At 41.6% G+C, this 16,780-nt stretch overlaps 1 long non-coding RNA gene across 6 annotated transcripts in view; it reads left to right on the forward strand.

Annotated features, from left to right (window-relative positions):
* Positions 1–16,780, forward strand: part of LOC101902053 (uncharacterized) — a 56,175-nt gene that overhangs the window by 15,911 nt on the left and 23,484 nt on the right. The gene's annotated exons all lie outside the window — the stretch shown is intronic.

A 16,780-nucleotide genomic window follows, 5' to 3' on the forward strand; every position in this document is an offset into this window, starting at 1 on the left:
TGGTTCCATGCCAAGCGAGGCAAGCTGAGAGAACCAGGCTGCTGCCTTCTCTACCCCCCCCCCCCCACCACTTCACTGAGTATTCAGCTTTTACAGCTGGGGTGTCACTCAGAGAGAAACTTGCCATTGTTCCTGAGGCCGAAGACAGATGGGCCCCCTGAGCAAATAGTTGGAGCTCTTTCTCTGTGGACCTGTAGACAAGACAAAAATAGCAGGACAATGGAGGGAGGAGGCTGAGTCCTGCAAAGACAGAAGATAAAAGACTACCTATTTTTCATTCTCAAAGTCTGGAGACCTCCTCAACTACACGTGCACAGTGTAGAGAGAATCCTTAGAGGTCAAAAGGCAAGTGATGCTAACTATCCATAGGCCTCTTAGGTAAAACCTGTGTTCGCTAAGATACATGTGCACACATGGGAGGATCCTGAGATATACCAAATGTGGATTCACAGCCAGGTAAATAAAAATGATTGGCCAAAGGAAACCTGGAAGAAATGTTCCATAGAAGTCATTCAAACTACTGCGATTCTGAAACACTCTCTCTCTCTGAGTCTGCCCTTGTGTTTTATACTCTTTTTTCCTCCTAATACTTTACTTGTTTTACTACTTTCTGTCTTTGTGAAAATTCTTCTTCTGCAAAGTCAAGGAGTCAGGGCTTGTCATCCACCACTGGTCTAGCAGTTAGGAGTTGGTACTCTCACCCTGAGACCCAACCTCAATCTCTGGCTGAGAGCCAAAGCCCTGCTTCAAGCCACTGCAGGCAGAGGCCACCCAAGATCATTCCCAACCCCAGCTCCAGAGCTTGGGCTCAGAAACTTTTCTTGGAAAGAGAAGTGGGCTATACAAAAGATAATTTCTAACCTTTTCCCAAAGGACTGGCCTCATGGGTAAAGAGTTTGGAGAAGTTCAAGCCAAAGGGCCTGAACAGTAGACACTGTGGTGAGAGGCAACAAGAAAGAGTTTTGTGGATTTAATAAAGATATGGACTAGACTGCAGGCTGGATAGTTTGTGAGAGAGGACTGAGGAATAGGATACCTGGGAGGATTCTTTATGGAGTCAGAAAAATACACAGAACACTAAGTTAAGAAACTATTTTTTAAGGGAGGTATAGTTTGACTGGATTAGCTTATAGAGCAATTAGGCACCAGGACGCTGATGAAAAAAAATAAAGCAACTGACCAGCAGTTAGTGAAGTTGAGCATCTGGGTGTGGTTAGGGAAAGAGGAAGAGAGCACTGTCACCTCAGGGTGACTGTGGACATACCCGAAACTGTCACTTCTTATGGAGCAATATGATGTGAGTGTGTCTGTGTATGTGTGTGTGCACGCATGCATGTCTGTTCACGTGTGAGCTGGCAAGGAGGCTGCTGCTGCTGCTGCTGCTAAATCGCTTCAGTCGTGTCCGACTTTGTGCAACCCCATAGACGGCAGCCCACCAGGCTTCGCCATCCCTGGGATTCTCCAGGCAAGAACACTGGAGTGGGTTGCCATTTCCTTCTCCAATGCATGAAAGTGAAAGTGAAGTCACTCAGTCGTGTCCAACTCCTAGCGACCCCATGGACTGCAGCCCACCAGGCTCGTCCATCCATGGGATTTGCCAGGCAAGAGTACTGGAGTGGGTTGCCATTGCCTTCTCCAGGCAAGGAGACTTGACTTCACTAAAATAATCCAACCAATCATGAACAAATTGAGGGGGATGCACTTACGAGACTACTGTTGCTGCTAGCAATCTGGACCGGCGCAGTGACCAAACTTAACGTCCCTTCCAAATGTGGAAAAGTTCGGGTAAAAATAAACGACAGATGAGAGGAGAAATAATAGAGTATAAAGGATTGTATGGGTAGGTTATGCGATGAAAGAAATCCAACCTTAGGAGAGGTTTAGAGCAAGGGAATAATATTATCTCTTAGTATAGTTATACCAGGTGCCCAGAAGGGGCAAAACTGTTTGCCAAGACCACTTCTGTTTTTGTTACCTGAAGTGCTACCAGTTTGTTTGGGCAAACTTCAGCATTTGCTACGATGTTTATGCCTTCCTTCTGAAGACTCCTCTCTCAATTTCCTTATCTGTAACATGAGGTTAATAATAATGTGTACCTTCAGAAGTTGTATGAGGAGTTAATGTATGTGAAGCTCTCAGAAGAACACAAAATTGCCTCACTCTCCACCCCCAGCCATAACGGTTGGTCTAAGGATGGTCAGTTGGCCCGAGCATGGCCAATTACAGTCCTTCCCTGGACATTCTGGAGTTTGAAATGAGAGGGACCAGCCTTTCTTTGAGAACTTGGACTGTGAGGCGTAACATGCAAGTTGTTTCGGCAGCCATGTTTCCCCTCATTTGGAGCAGAGAACAGGGAATTGATATGCAGGGAGAAAAGCAAGCATTTATATTTATAATCCTTTTTTTGCTTAAACTAGTTTGAGTTGTTTTCTGAGAACTGCTTCCTACTGGGATTTAGGCCAGTGGTGGGTGGCTCCCAGCAGACCGATTGCCATGTAGCTATAAACCTTGACAAGCAAATGCTTAGAAAGGTTGCTGGTTATAGTGGACAGAGTACAATGGCAGCATGCCCAACATGCCACAGTGTGCTATGTGCAAACACAATCACCCTGGCCTTTGTGGATGGAAAGCTATAAGCAGAATGGGAAAAGAGAGTGGCTTCCTGTTGGGATTAAAGCAGTAGGCATCATGTGATGGATTTGAGATTCCCTGGGGAATAGCCCCATCCTTAAAGAGGAAGGCTGTGAGAGGTCTTATGAAATACTTAACCTAAATTATAGCTGACTTTGACCAACCAACCCTAGTAGAAGGTGCCTAACATTTTTGGGTACAAACTATGTACCCTAACTGCACTCAGGCTGTTAGTCCATGATGGCAACAACATGTACAGTGGATTAAACAACAGTGACTCACAAGACAGAAAAGGGCCTGAGGGGAAATAGATGCCAGTAGGTATTCTGGGACAAGTGGCATTTGCTTTTAATGAGGAGCAGCATTCAGAGGAAGAAGACATATTCACTAGAACAGACAGATTAGAGGGAGTTCTCTTCCTAGACGAAGGTGAAGGATAAGAGGCGGCTTGGAGAGATAAAGAAGCACTAGCAAACTGGAGCAGGCAGATTCAACAATTACTGCTGCACAATGCTAGAACCCAGAGTTGGGAAAAGTCTGCACCCTGACCTGAGAGGTTCTCTGGAAATTTTAATGCACATGGAGGCTAAAGTGTATGGAAAGCAATGACCCTCTATCCTATTCCTGAGGCTTAAGAGAACACACCTATGGAAATCTTAAGGCCTCCAAGCTTATGGAAGTTCTCTGTGGGTACTTGTAATTTACACCAAGATCATGAACTCCTTATTGCCAAATTTAGACTTAAATCAAAGAAAGTAGGAAAAACCACTAGACCATTCAGATATGACCTAAATCAAATTCCTTATGATTATTCAGTGGAAGTGAGAAATATATTTAAGAGACTACATCTGATAGACAGAGTGCCTGATGAACTATGGACAGAGGTTCGTGACATTGTACAGGAAACAGGGATCAAGACCATCCCCAAGAAAAAGAAATGCAAAAAAAGGCAAAATGCCTGTCTGAGGAGGCCTTACAAATAGCTGTGAAAAGAAGAGAAGTGAAAAGCAAAGGAGAAAAGGAAAGATATTCCCATCTGAATGCAGAGTTCCAAAGAATAGCAAGAGGGGTTAAGAAAGCCTTCTTCAGTGAGCAATGCAAAGAAATAGAGGAAAATAGCAGAAGGAAAGACTAGGGCTCTCTTCAAGAAAATCAGCGATACCAAGGGAACATTTCATGCAAAGATGGGCTCGATAAAGGACAGAAATGGTATAGACTTAACAGAAGCAGAAGATATTAAGAAGTGGTGGCAAAAATACACGGAAGAACTGTACAAAAAAAATCTTCACAGCCCAGATAATCACGATGGTGTGATCACTGACCTAGAGCCAAACATCCTGGAATGTGAAGTCAAGTGGGCCTTAGAAAGCATCACTACCAACAAAGCTAGTGGAGGTGATGGAATTCCAGTTGAGCTATTTCAAATCTTGGAAGATGATGCTGTGAAAGTGCTGCACTCAAGATGCCAGCAAATTTGGAAATCTCAGCAGTGGCCACAGGACTTGAAAAGGTCAGTTTTTATTCCAAACCCAAAGAAAGGCAATGCCAAAAATGCTTAAACTACCGCACATTTGCACTCATCTCACACGCTAATAAAGTAATGCTTAAAATTCTCTAAGCCAGGCTTCAGTGGTACGTGAACCATGAACTTCCTGATGTTCAAGCTGGTTTTAGAAAAGGCAAAGAAACCAGAGATCAAATTGCCAACATCCACTGGATCGTGGACAAAGCAAGAGAGTTCCAGAAAAACATCTATTTCTGCTTTATTGACTATGCCAAAGCCTTTGACTGTGTGGATCACAATAAACTGTGGAAAATTCTGAAAGAGATGGGAATTCCAGACCACCTGACCTGCCTCTTGAGAAACCTATATGCAGGTCAGGAAGCAACAGTTAGAAATAGACATGGAACAACAGACTGGTTCCAAATAGGAAAAGGAGTACGTCAAGGCTATATACTGTCACCCTGCTTATTTAACTTCTTTGCAGAATACATCATGAGAAAAGCCGGGCTGAAAGAAGCACAAGCTGGATTCAAGATTGCTGGGAGAAATATCAATAATCTCAGATATGCAGATGACACCACCCTTATGGCAAAAAGTGAAGAAGAACTAAAGAGCCTCTTGATGAAAGTGAAAGAGGAGAGTGAAAATTTGGCCTAAAGCTCAACATTCAGAAAATGAAGATCATGGCATCTGGTCCCATCACTTCATGGGAAATAGATGGGGAAAGAGTGGAAACAGTGTCAGACTTTATATTTTGGGCTCCAAAATCACTGCAGATGGTGATTGCAGCCATGAAATTAAAAGATGCTTACTCCTTGGAAGGAAAGTTATGACCAACCTAGATAGCATATTCAAAAGCAGAGACATTACTTTGCCAACAAAGGTCTGTCTGGTCAAGGCTATGGTTTTTCCTGTGGTCATGTATGGGTGTGAGAGTTGGACTGTGAAGAAAGCTGAGCACCGAAGAATTGATGCTTTTGAACTGTGGTGTTGGAGAAGACTCTTGAGAGTCCCTTGGACTGCAAGGAAATCCAACCAGTCCATTCTGAAGGAGATCAGACCTGGGTGTTCTTTGGAGGGACTGATGCTAAAGCTGAAACTCCAGTACTTTGGCCACCTCTGCGAAGAGTTGATTCATTGGAAAAAATCCTGATGCTGGGAGGGATTAGGGGCAGGAGGAGAAGGGGACAACAGAGGATGAGATGGCTGGATGGCATCACCGACTCAATGTACATGGGTTTAAGTAAACTCCGGGAGTTGGTGATGGACAGGGAGGCCTGGCGTGTTGCGATTCATGGAGTCGCAAAGAGTCAGACACGACTGAGCGACTTCACTTTCACTTTTCACTTTCATGCATTGGAAAAGGAAATGGCAACCCACTCCAGTGTTCTTGCCTGGAGAATCCCAGGGATGGAGGAGTCTGGTGGCCTGCCGTCTATGGAGTCGCAGAGAGTTGGACATGACTGAAGCAACTTAGCAGCAACAGCAGCAGAACACAGATCATATATGTGTGCTTGTAGTTGCTCAGTTGTGTTTGACTCTTTGAGACCCCATGGACTGTAGCTTGCCAGGCACCTCTGTTCATGGAATTCTCCAGGCAAGAATAGTGGAATAGGTTGCCATTTCCTATTCCAGGGGATCTTCCTGACCCAGAGATTGTCTCTTGCGTCTCCTTCATTGGCAGGCAGATTCTTTACTATTGTGCCACCTAGGAAGCCTATATATATGAGTCCATCATTCAAAAAATAAAAATACCATGGAGAAAGGTGTCTAATAGGCCATTCCAGAGGGATGTTGAGAGCACATCTGGGAGGTTTCAACCTCAGTCCTGCCTCCAACCAGCAAGTGACTGATTTGTCCTGTAATGAAGCTGTATCGCACTGACAATGACGATGTGGTATTGTTGGAAAGATTCAACTGCCTCATGTCAAGGAGTTCTATAATACTATAATACACTGATGATCAAGTGTATTGGGAGATTGAGTTATAGCCTCCTCAGGATGTAATATCTAAGGAAAGTGACTGGCCTGAGGAGGATCTGGATCTAGCAAACCATCAGTTGATTTCTGAGCTAAATAGTTATCATAAGGTATAAATAGTAGTAGATCAAGGGGGAAAAAAGAATAATCAAACTAGTGCCAGAATATGAAAATATCTGTAATGGCTTTATAGGACAAATTAGTTGTTTCTTTAAATCTGTCCCTACCCCACACTGGCTTCTTCAAATGTTAGGCATATTTGTGTTGGTTCTGTTCCAAAATGGAGTCACTTGTGTTAGGCCACACATCAGCAAACCAAGACTTAATACCTAACCTAATTGCAGCTACAGCCTCCCCCAGGGATGTAACCTTTCATGAGTCAACCAGGAATTACCTGGTTAGCACTGAGATACTTGGCTGGTAGGCTCCTTCTGTTCCCATTAGGAGAGTGGCCTTACCTAAAACAATGCAATTCTTCACTAATAACTTTCTTTCTCCTGCTTACTCTCTGCTTTAAAAATACTAATATCCAAGACTTCCCTGGTGGTCCAGTGGCTAAGACTCCATGCTCCCAATGCAGGGGGCCCGGGTTCGATCCCTGGTCAGGGAGCTAAGATCCCATATGCTGCAACTAAGACCTGGCACAGCCAAATAAATTCATGAAATAAATGAAAAGATTTTCTAAAAATACAAAAATCTTTTCCTTTTTTGCAGCTAGAAAGTGAAGTTGCTCAGTCGTGTCTGACTCTTTGCAACCCAATGGACTATAGCCTACCAGGCTCCTCCGTCCATGGAATTTTCCAGGCAAGAGTACTGGAGTGGGTTGCCATTTCTTCCTCCAGAGGATCTTCCCAAGCCAGGGATGGAACCCAGGTCTCCTGCATTGTGTCTCCCTCAGATGCTTTACCATCTGAGTCACCAGGGAAGCACTAGACAAAGCTCTTTTCATTCACTAGGTTGGATGCTGCTCATTTCATGAGTCACTTAATGAAGCCAACTAGATCTTCACATTTCCTCATTTGAACTTTTGTTATTTAACAGTATTATTTCCAGATCTGTTCCATAAATGCTACACAAAATGTATGTACTTTGATAGGTATTATCATTTTGCTGTAAGGGTTCTATGTTCAAAAAACAGAGGGTGGCCTGTGATAGAATACAAAATTTGGTCTCATTTATCGGTTCCTGCTTCTTGGCTCTCAAAACCCTTTTTGTTTCCTATGTGATTAGAGTAGTAGGGGCATCTTTTATGTTTGCTTTTTTGTTTTTGATTCCTGCAATAGTTTTAGAGTGATAAAGGCAAAATGGGTGTGTTTGGTTATTTACAGCAAACCCTTTCAATCACACCTGAGTTCATATTAGTGAGGAAATTTTTGGAAAACCTCTAGATCAGGAGCCCCCAACCTCCAGGATCTAATGCCTATTGAGTATGTGTTTGTAGTCTCTCAGTTGTGTCTGACTCTTTGTGACCCTATGGACTATATAGCCTACCAGGCTCCTCTGTCCATGGGATTTTCCAGGCAAGAATACTGGAGTGGGTTGCCATTTCCTTCTCCAGGGGATCTTCCAGACCCACGGATTGAACTTGGGTCTCCTGCATGGCAGGCAGACTCTTTACCCTCTGAGCCACCAATAATAGAAATAAAGTGCACACAATAAATGTAATTAACTTGAATCATCCTGAAACCATTCACCCAACCTTGGTCCGTAGAAAAACTGTCTTCCATGAAATTGGTCCCTTGGGCCAAAAAGGTTAGGGACTATTCCTCTAGATAAGTAGAGCATCACCTAAGGATGGGGGCTGGTTGCCAGGGGAACCAACTAGGGTGATTAGAGGGTTGGAAAGCAGGTTGATAAACAAGAACCCCTCCATGTGTCACATATTCTATGAGTAGTGAGAAAAGGAAAGAAGACTTCTCTTTATGTCTTCACTTATTTATTCATTTGACTGCACAGGGTCTTATTTGCAGCATCCGGGCCTTCAATCTTCCTTGTTGCCTGTCAGATCTTTAATCCTGGCATTGGGGTCCAGTTCCCTGACCAGGGATTGAATCCAGGACCCCTGCATTGGGAGCCCCAAGTCTTAGCCACTGGAAGTCCCCAAAAGACTTTTCTTTGCATAAATTAAAAAAACAAATTACAGTCTTCCCTGGACAGGCACCTTGATTTCCTACTTCAACAGTGCTTGAAGGGAACCTACCTCCTCAAATTCACTCCAGCACCATGCGGCCCCAGGTCTTAACTCATCGTGAAGATAGTGGCCATCACGCTGGTGTACCAGAACTACCACAGGGACTCAGAGACTGCCATCAACCACCAGCCTGGAGCTGTTCACCTTCTATGGCTACCTGTCAGTGTCATACGACTTTGACCTTGATGATGCGCCTTTGAAGAACTTTGTCAAATACATTCCTCTCCAATTTCATGATGCAAGGGCACTTACTGAGAAGCTGGAGAAGCTTGATATTCTTCAGGATATCAAGAAACCCAGTCACGAAGAGTGGGCTAAATGCAATGGAATGTGCGCTACTCTTCGGAAAAATTGTAGATCCATCTCAACTGGAACGGGCACAAAATGCCCACTGACAATAATGACACCATCCCCCACCCCACCATTTGACTTCTCTGGTGGCACAAATGGTAAAGAATCTGCCTGCAATGCAGGAGAACCAAGTTTGATCCTTGGATTGGGAAGATTCCCTGGAGAAGGGCATGGCAATCCACCCCAGTGTTCTTGCCTGGAGGATTCCAGAGACAAAGGAGCTTGGCAGGCTGCAGTCCATGGGGTCACAAAGAATCAGACATGACTGAGTGACTAACATGTTTCTGTGTGACTTGCCTGAACGAGTAGATGAAATCCATCAAAGATTTGAGTGACTATGTAACCAACTTGTGCCAAGATAGGGGCTCCATGAATCTAGCATGACTGACGAAGTATCTCTTTGACAAGCATGTCCTGGGGATCAGTGACAACAGGCTAGCCTTAGGCTGGCTTCCTGTAGCCATGAGGATGACTTCCTTGGTGACCAAGGCAGGCTGGGCATGTTTGGCTTATCTCTGCCTTTTCTATAAGTTGTACCAAAACATCTACTTAAGTTCTTTCTTGGTACCATTCATTCAAATAAAGTAATTTGATACCCCCTCCCCTCCTCAAAAAAAAAAAAAAAAACCAGATAGCAAAAACATCCTTGGAAAGCGGGTAGGAGGATCAGTATACCAGTTGCTGCAATATACAGGAAAAATGTCTATTTTCTAACAAAAAACTTTGAGGCTTGCACAGAAACAGGAAAGTGTGACCTATACATATGACTGAAACTGTGAGAGTAAGTAAATAGATGTCAGATTTAAGAGAAAAAGACTTCAAAGTAGCCATTATAAGTATGCTCACAGAACTAAAGGAAAGCCTGATTAAAGATGTAAAAGAGATAGTATGACAGTGTGGCATCAGATAGAATATCAACGAAGAGATAGAAATACAAAGAAAAGTCAATATGCAAATTCTGTGGAAGTTGAACGTGTTGATGGAAAAACACACATGCAAAATCTAAAAGTTTAGAATTATGTTTTATTTGGCTGACTTGCTGAGGACTTAACTCCTCTGAGGGACTATTCCAAAGAGATAAGGGAGGCGCCAGGATATATAGGAGTTCAAACAAACCTGGTAGTCCGACATCAAAAGATTACTGCTAATTAAAGAAAAGCAGACACTGGAAGTGAATGAATTTTGTACTTTTCTGTGTATCGGAAGGTACAAAAGTCTGGGCTTATTAAAATCATCCCTTTGATACGCACCTTAATTATTAGGGCCAGTATCCTGTTTTTCTCCATCCTGAATCCCCTCAAGAGTGCACAGAGCAGGGCAGCTGCCTTGGCTAACAGCAACAACATCCTTTGTTTACTGACGTGGAAAGTTCAGTTCAGTTCAGTCGCTCAGTCATGTCCGACTCTTTGCGACCCCATGGACTGCAGCACGCCAGGCTTCCCTGTCCATCACCAACTCCAGGAGCTTGCTTAAACTCATGTCCATCGAGTCTGAGATGCCATCCAACCATCTTACCCTCTGATGTGGCGAGTATAACGTGAGTATAAAAAGTATAACAACTAGAATTTAAAAATTCACTGGAGGGACTTGATAGTAGATTTGAATGGCAGAGTATAAAGAATTAGCAGACCTTGAAGACAGATTGATAAACTTTCTCTAAGTACACATTACCTCCCTCCAAAATATTTTGATGTATTTTTATTTAGTGTTAAGTATTTATTAATTTTTAATGGTTTCTTTGGTTATTTAGAAGTTTAATTGTTTGAGGCTTTTCTAAATATCTAATTGTTATTGATTCCTGATTTAATTTTGTTGTAGAAATATGTAGAAAACATATTCTATAGAATTTAAAATTTTAAGTAGAAATTTGTTTTATGCCCCAGCATAAGATCTGTCTTTTTAAATGCTCTATATGAACATGGAAAGAGTGTGAATGCTGCAGTTTATTGGATAAATTGTTCTATAAAGGTCAGGTTAGGTTAAAGTGGTTCATATTTTTAGATCTTCCACATCCTTATCGATTTTTATCTAGTTATTAAAGAGGAGATTGATATTTCTACTTGTAAATTTGTCTATTTGTCTCTTTATTTCAGTCAGCCTTTGCTTCATCTATTTTTAAAACCAGTTATTAACCACCTACATTTTAGGTTTGCTATGTCTTCTTCATGGATTGACCCATTTATCATTATAAATGTCTCTTTCTATCTGTGATAATTCTTCTTGTCTTGAGGTTCATTAAGTCTAATATTAATAAAACTCTTTTCAGCTTTCTTTTGCATTCACATGGTGTATGTTTTTCATTCTTTTCTTGTCAACCAATTTTTCGAAATTTAAAGAAGTTAGTGTTACGGTTGAATTTAGCTCTGTCCTTTCTGTTACTTGCTTTTCTTAGATTGAAGTATAGCAGATCCACAATATTGTGTTCGTTGTGGTGTACAGCAAAGTGATTGATATGTGTGTACATATATGTATCTATATTATTTTTTAATGATTTTTTCAACTACCTTAAAGTCTTCTTTAATTTACTCTTGGCTGCACTGGATCTTTGTTGTGTGCGGGCTCTCTCAAGTTGTGGTGCTGGGGCTTCTCCCTGCAGTGGCTTCTCTTGCAAGTCTTTTCCAATGAGTCAACTCTTAGCATGAGGTGGCCAAAGTATTGGCCTTTCACCTTCAGCATCAGTCCTTCCAATGAATATTCAGGACTGATTTCCTTTAGGATGGACTGGTTGGATCTCCTTGCAGTCCAAGGGACCCTCAAGAGTCTTCTCCAACACCACAGTTCAAAAGCATCAATTCTTCGGTGCTCAGCCTTCTTCACAGTCCAACTCTCATATCCATACATGACCACAGGAAAAACCATAGCCTTGACTAGATGGACCTTTGTTGGCAAAGTAATGTCTCTGCTTTTGAATATGCTATCTAGGTTGGTCTTAACTTTTCTTCCAAGGAGTAAACATCTTTTAATTTCTTTGCTGCAATCACCATCTGCAGTGATTTTGGAGCCCCCCAAAATAAAGTCTGACACTGTTCAGGTGATAACAAACTATATCACCTACATATAGGTGATATCACACGATACTAGATTTTATCTGATTTAGTTCCTTTAGTACACTAATCTCTAGGTCCATCCACGTTTCTGTAAATGGCATTATTCATTCTTTTTTATGGCTTTGTGGTATTCCATTGTGTGTGTGAATGTGTGGGTTCCCTGGTGGCTCAGACAGCAAAGAATCTGCCTGCAATGAAAGAGACCCAGGTTCGATCCCTCTGTCGGGAAGATTCCCCTAGGGAAGGGGAATGACTACCTCCTCCAGTATTCTTGCCTGGAGAATTCCATTGACAGAGGAGCCTGGCAGGCTACAGTCCATGGGGTCACAAAGAGTTGAACACAACTGAGTGACAGTACACACACACAAACATGTATATACATATACATATACATATACATATATATATGAATGGACATTTAGGTTGCTTCCATGTCTGGGCTATTGTAAATAGAGCTACTATGAACATTGGGGTGCATGTATGTTTTTAAATTAGAGTTTTCTTAGGACATTTGCCCAGGAGTGGGATTGTAGGGTCGCATGGTAACTCTGGTTTTTTAAGGAACCTCCCTACTGTTTTCCAAAGCTGCTGCACCAGTTTACATTCTTATCAATAGTGTAGGTAGGAAGGAAGATTCCTTTTTCCCCACACTCTCTCCAGCATTATTGCTTGTGGACTTTTTAATGATAGCCATTCTGACTGGTGTGAGGTGGTACTTCCAGGTACTTTTGATTTGCATTTATCTCATAGTTAGTGATGCTGAGCATCTTTTCATGTGCCTATTAGCCACCTGCCTATCTTCTTTGGAAAAATGCCTATTTAGGTCTTCTGTCCATTTTTTGTTTGGGTTGTTTGATTTTTCTGATGAACTGTTTGTATATTTTAGAAATTAAGCCTTGTCAGTTCTACTGCTTGCAATTTTTTTCTCTCAGTCCATAGATTGTCTGTGTTTTGTTTATGGATTCCTTTGCTGTGCAAAAGCTTGTAAGTTTGATTAGATCTCGTGTGTTTATTTTTGCTTTTATTTCTTTTACCTTGGGACACTGATCTAAGAAAATATTACTAGGATTTATGTCAAAGAGTTTTGCCCATGATCTCTTCTGGGGTTTTTATGATGTCATGTCTTATATTAAGTCTTTAAACCATTTTGGGTTTATTTTTGTTTATACGTGAGGAAGTATTCTAACTAGCTGATTTATATGTAGCTGTCCAGCTTTCAAAAACCACTTGCTGAAGAGATAACATACTCTCTTGACTGTTACTAGCGTGTGAGATGAGTGCAATTGTGCAGTAGTTTGAGCATTCTTTGGCATTGCCTTTCTTGGGATTGGAATGAAAACTGACCTTTTCCAGTCCTGTGGCCACTGCTGAGTTTTCCAAATGTGCTGGCATATTGAGTGCAGCACTTTCACAGCATCATCTTTCAGGATTTGGAATAGCTCAACTGGAATTCTATCACCTCCACTAGCTTTGTTCATAGTGATTGATGCTTTCTAAGGCCCACTTGACTTCACATTCCAGGATGTCTGGCTCTAGGTGAGTGATCACACCATCGTGATTATCTGTGTCATGAAGATCTTTTTTGTACAGTTCTTCTGTGTATTCTTGCCATCTCTTCTTAATATCTTCTGCTTCTGTTAGGTCCATACCATTTCTGTCCTTTATCGAGCCCATCTTTGCATGAAATGTTCCTTTGGTATCTCTGATTTTCTTGAAGAGATATCTAGTCTTTCCCATTCTGTTGTTTTCCTCTATTTCTTTGCATTGATCACTGAAGAAGGCTTTCTTATCTCTTCTTGCTATTCTTTGGAACTCTGCATTCAGATGTTTATATCTTTTCTTTTATCCTTTGCTTTTCGCTTCTCTTCTTTTCACAGCTATTTGTAAGGCCTCCCCTGACAGCCAGTTTACTTTTTTGCATTTCTTTTCCATGGGGATGGTCTTGATCCCTGTCTCCTGTACAATGTCACAGACTTCATTCCATAGTTCATCAGGCACTCTATCTATCAGATCTAGGCCCTTAAATCTATTTCTTACTTCCACTGTATAATCATAAGGGATTTGATTTAGGTCATACCTGAATGGTCTAGTGGTTTTCCCTACTTTCTTAAATTTAAGTCTGAATTTGGCAATAAGGAGTTCATGGTCTGAGCCACAGTCATAATTCTCCAAGCCAGGCTTCAGTAATATGTGAACCGTGAACTTCCTGATGTTCAAGCTGGTTTTAGAAAAGGCAGAGGAACCAGAGATCAAATTGCCAACATCTGCTGGATCATGGAAAAGGCAAGAGAGTTCCAGAAAAACATCTATTTCTGCTTTATTGACTATGCCAAAGCCTTTGACTGTGTGGATCACAATAAACTGTGGAAAATTCTCAAAGAGATGGGAATACCAGATCATCTGATCTACCTCTTGAGAAATCTGTATGCAGGTAAGGAAGCAACAGTTAGAACTGGTCATGGAACAACAGACCGGTTCCAAATAGGAAAAGGAGTACATCAAGGCTGTATATTGTCACCCTGCTTATTTAACTTATATGCAGAGTACATCATAAGAAACACTGGACTGGAAGAAACACAAGCTGAAATCAAGATTGCTGGGAGAAATCTCAATAACCTCAGATATGCAGATGACACCACCCTTATGGCAGAAAGTGAAGAGGAACTCAAAAGCCTCTTGATGAAAGTGAAAGAGGAGAGTGAAAAAGTTGGCTTAAAGCTCAACGTTCAGAAAATGAAGATCATGGCATCTGGTCCCATCACTTTATGGGAAATAGATGGAGAAACAGTGGAAACAGTGTCAGATTTTAATTTTTTGGGCTCCAAAATCACTGCAGATGGTGACTGCAGCCGTGAAATCAAAAGACACTTATTCCTTGGAAGGAAAGTTATGACCAACCTAGATAGCATATTCAAAAGCAGAGACATTACTTTGCCAACAAAGGTCCGTCTAGTCAAGGCTATGGTTTTTCCAGTAGTCATGTATGGATGTGAGAGTTAGACTGTGAAGAAGGCTGAGCGCCAAAGAATTGATGCTTTTGAATTGTGGTGTTGGAGAAGACTCTTGAGAGTCCCTTGGACTGCAAGGAGATCCAACCAGTCCATTCTGAAGGAGATCAGCCCTGGGATTTCTTTGGAAGGAATGATGCTAAAGCTGAAACTCCAGTACTTTGGCCACCTCATGTGAAGAGTTGACTCATTGGAAAAGACTCTGATGCTGGGAGGGATTGGGGGCAAGAGGAGAAGGGGACGACAGAGGATGAGATGGCTGGATGGCATTACTGACTCGATGGACGTGAGTCTGAGTGAACTCCAGGAGTCAGTGATGGACAGGGAGGCCTGGCGTGCTGCGATTCATGGGGTCGCAAAAAGTTGGACATGACTGAGCGACTGATCCGATCTGATCTGATCTGACTGTTACAGCTTTATACTAAGTTTTGAAACTGGGTAATGGGAGTCTTCCAACTTTGTTTCACAGTATTATGTTGGCTCTTCTAGGTGCTTTGTCTTCTTTGTATGTTTTATAATCATTTTGCCAGTATCTACAAAATAATTTGGGGCTTCCCAGGTGGTGCTATGGTAAAGAACCTCCCTGCTAAAGCAGGAGATATATGAGGAGTGAGTTTGATCCTGAATCGGAAAGATCCCCTGGAGGACAGCATGGCAACCCACTCCAGTATTCTTGCCTGGAGAATCCCATGGACAAAGGAGCCTGGTGGGCTACAGTTCATAGGGTTTCAGGATCAGATACAACTGAAGCAACTTAGTGTGCACACACAAAATAGCTTACAGGGATTTTAATTGGGATTACATGGAATCTATAGATCATGATGGGGAGAGCTGACATCTTAATATTGAGTCTTATAATACATGGACATGGAATATCTCTCTGTTTAGAGCCTCTTTCAATTGTTTTAAAGTAAGATTAGTTTTAATTAATTGATTCTTGGCCAAGCACGGGCTTTCTCTAGCTGTGGTGAGCAGGGTCCACCCTCTAGTTGTGCCGCATGGACTTCTCACTGTGGTGGCTTCTCTTGTTGCAGAGCATGGACTCTAGGTCCACAGACTTCAGTAGTTGCAGCATGCAGGTTCAGTAGTCGTGGCTCTGGGGCTTAGAGCACAGGCATAGTAGTTGTGGCACATGGGCTTAATTGCCCTGCAGCATGTGCAATCTTCCCAGACCAGGAATTAAACCATGTCGCCTGCATTGGCAGGCTGATTCTTACCCACTGTACCACCAGGGAAGACCAAGCCTCTGTGATTTTTTCATTAGAATTTTGTTGTTTCTACGTATAGATTTTGAGCATATTTTGTTAGATTTATATCCAAGAATTTTATTTTGGGGTGGGTGTTATATGTGGTTTAATTTTTTAAAAAAATTCCAGTTGTTGATTGCTGATGTATAAGAAAGCTATTGACTTTTGTATATTAGCAGGTTATTATATATCCTGCATCTTTGCTGTGATTGCTTTCTAATTCCAGAAATATTTTTTGTCAGTTTTTTTTTTAATTTTTTTTTGTAAGCAATCATGTCATTTGCAAACAAAAATGGTTCTATTTCTTTCCTTCCAATCTTGTGCCTTTTGTTCCTTCTCTGGTCTTATCGTAGTAGCTAGAACCTCCAATATAATATTGCTAAGGAATGAATATTTGTGCTACTCCCAAATTTGTATGTTGAGACCCTTATCCTCAATGTAATGGTATTTGGAGGTAAAGGCTTTGAGAAATAATAAGGTTGTATTAGATTATGAGAATGGAGCCCTCATGATAGGATTAACGTTCTTATAATGAGGAAAAGACAGAAGATGTCTCTTTCTGCCTGCTTACACCAAGGAAATTAAGATAAATCAAATTAATATTGAACGCTGATGTTGGAAAAATAATTAAGTAAACCTAACAAAAGCAGAAGGAACAAATAAAAGTACTAATTGCTAAATTAGAAACAACAGAGTAAATATATAATCCAAGAGCTATTTTCTTGAAAACAACCTTTATGAACCGGAAAGCTCACTGGTTTAGCCTGTCAAGTTATGAGGGTGAAAATGCAAATGATAAAACTCATATGAAGATGGAGAAAT

This window comes from Bos taurus, chromosome 16, assembly GCF_002263795.3.
Source record: "Bos taurus isolate L1 Dominette 01449 registration number 42190680 breed Hereford chromosome 16, ARS-UCD2.0, whole genome shotgun sequence".
NCBI classification, from domain to species: Eukaryota; Metazoa; Chordata; class Mammalia; order Artiodactyla; family Bovidae; genus Bos; species Bos taurus.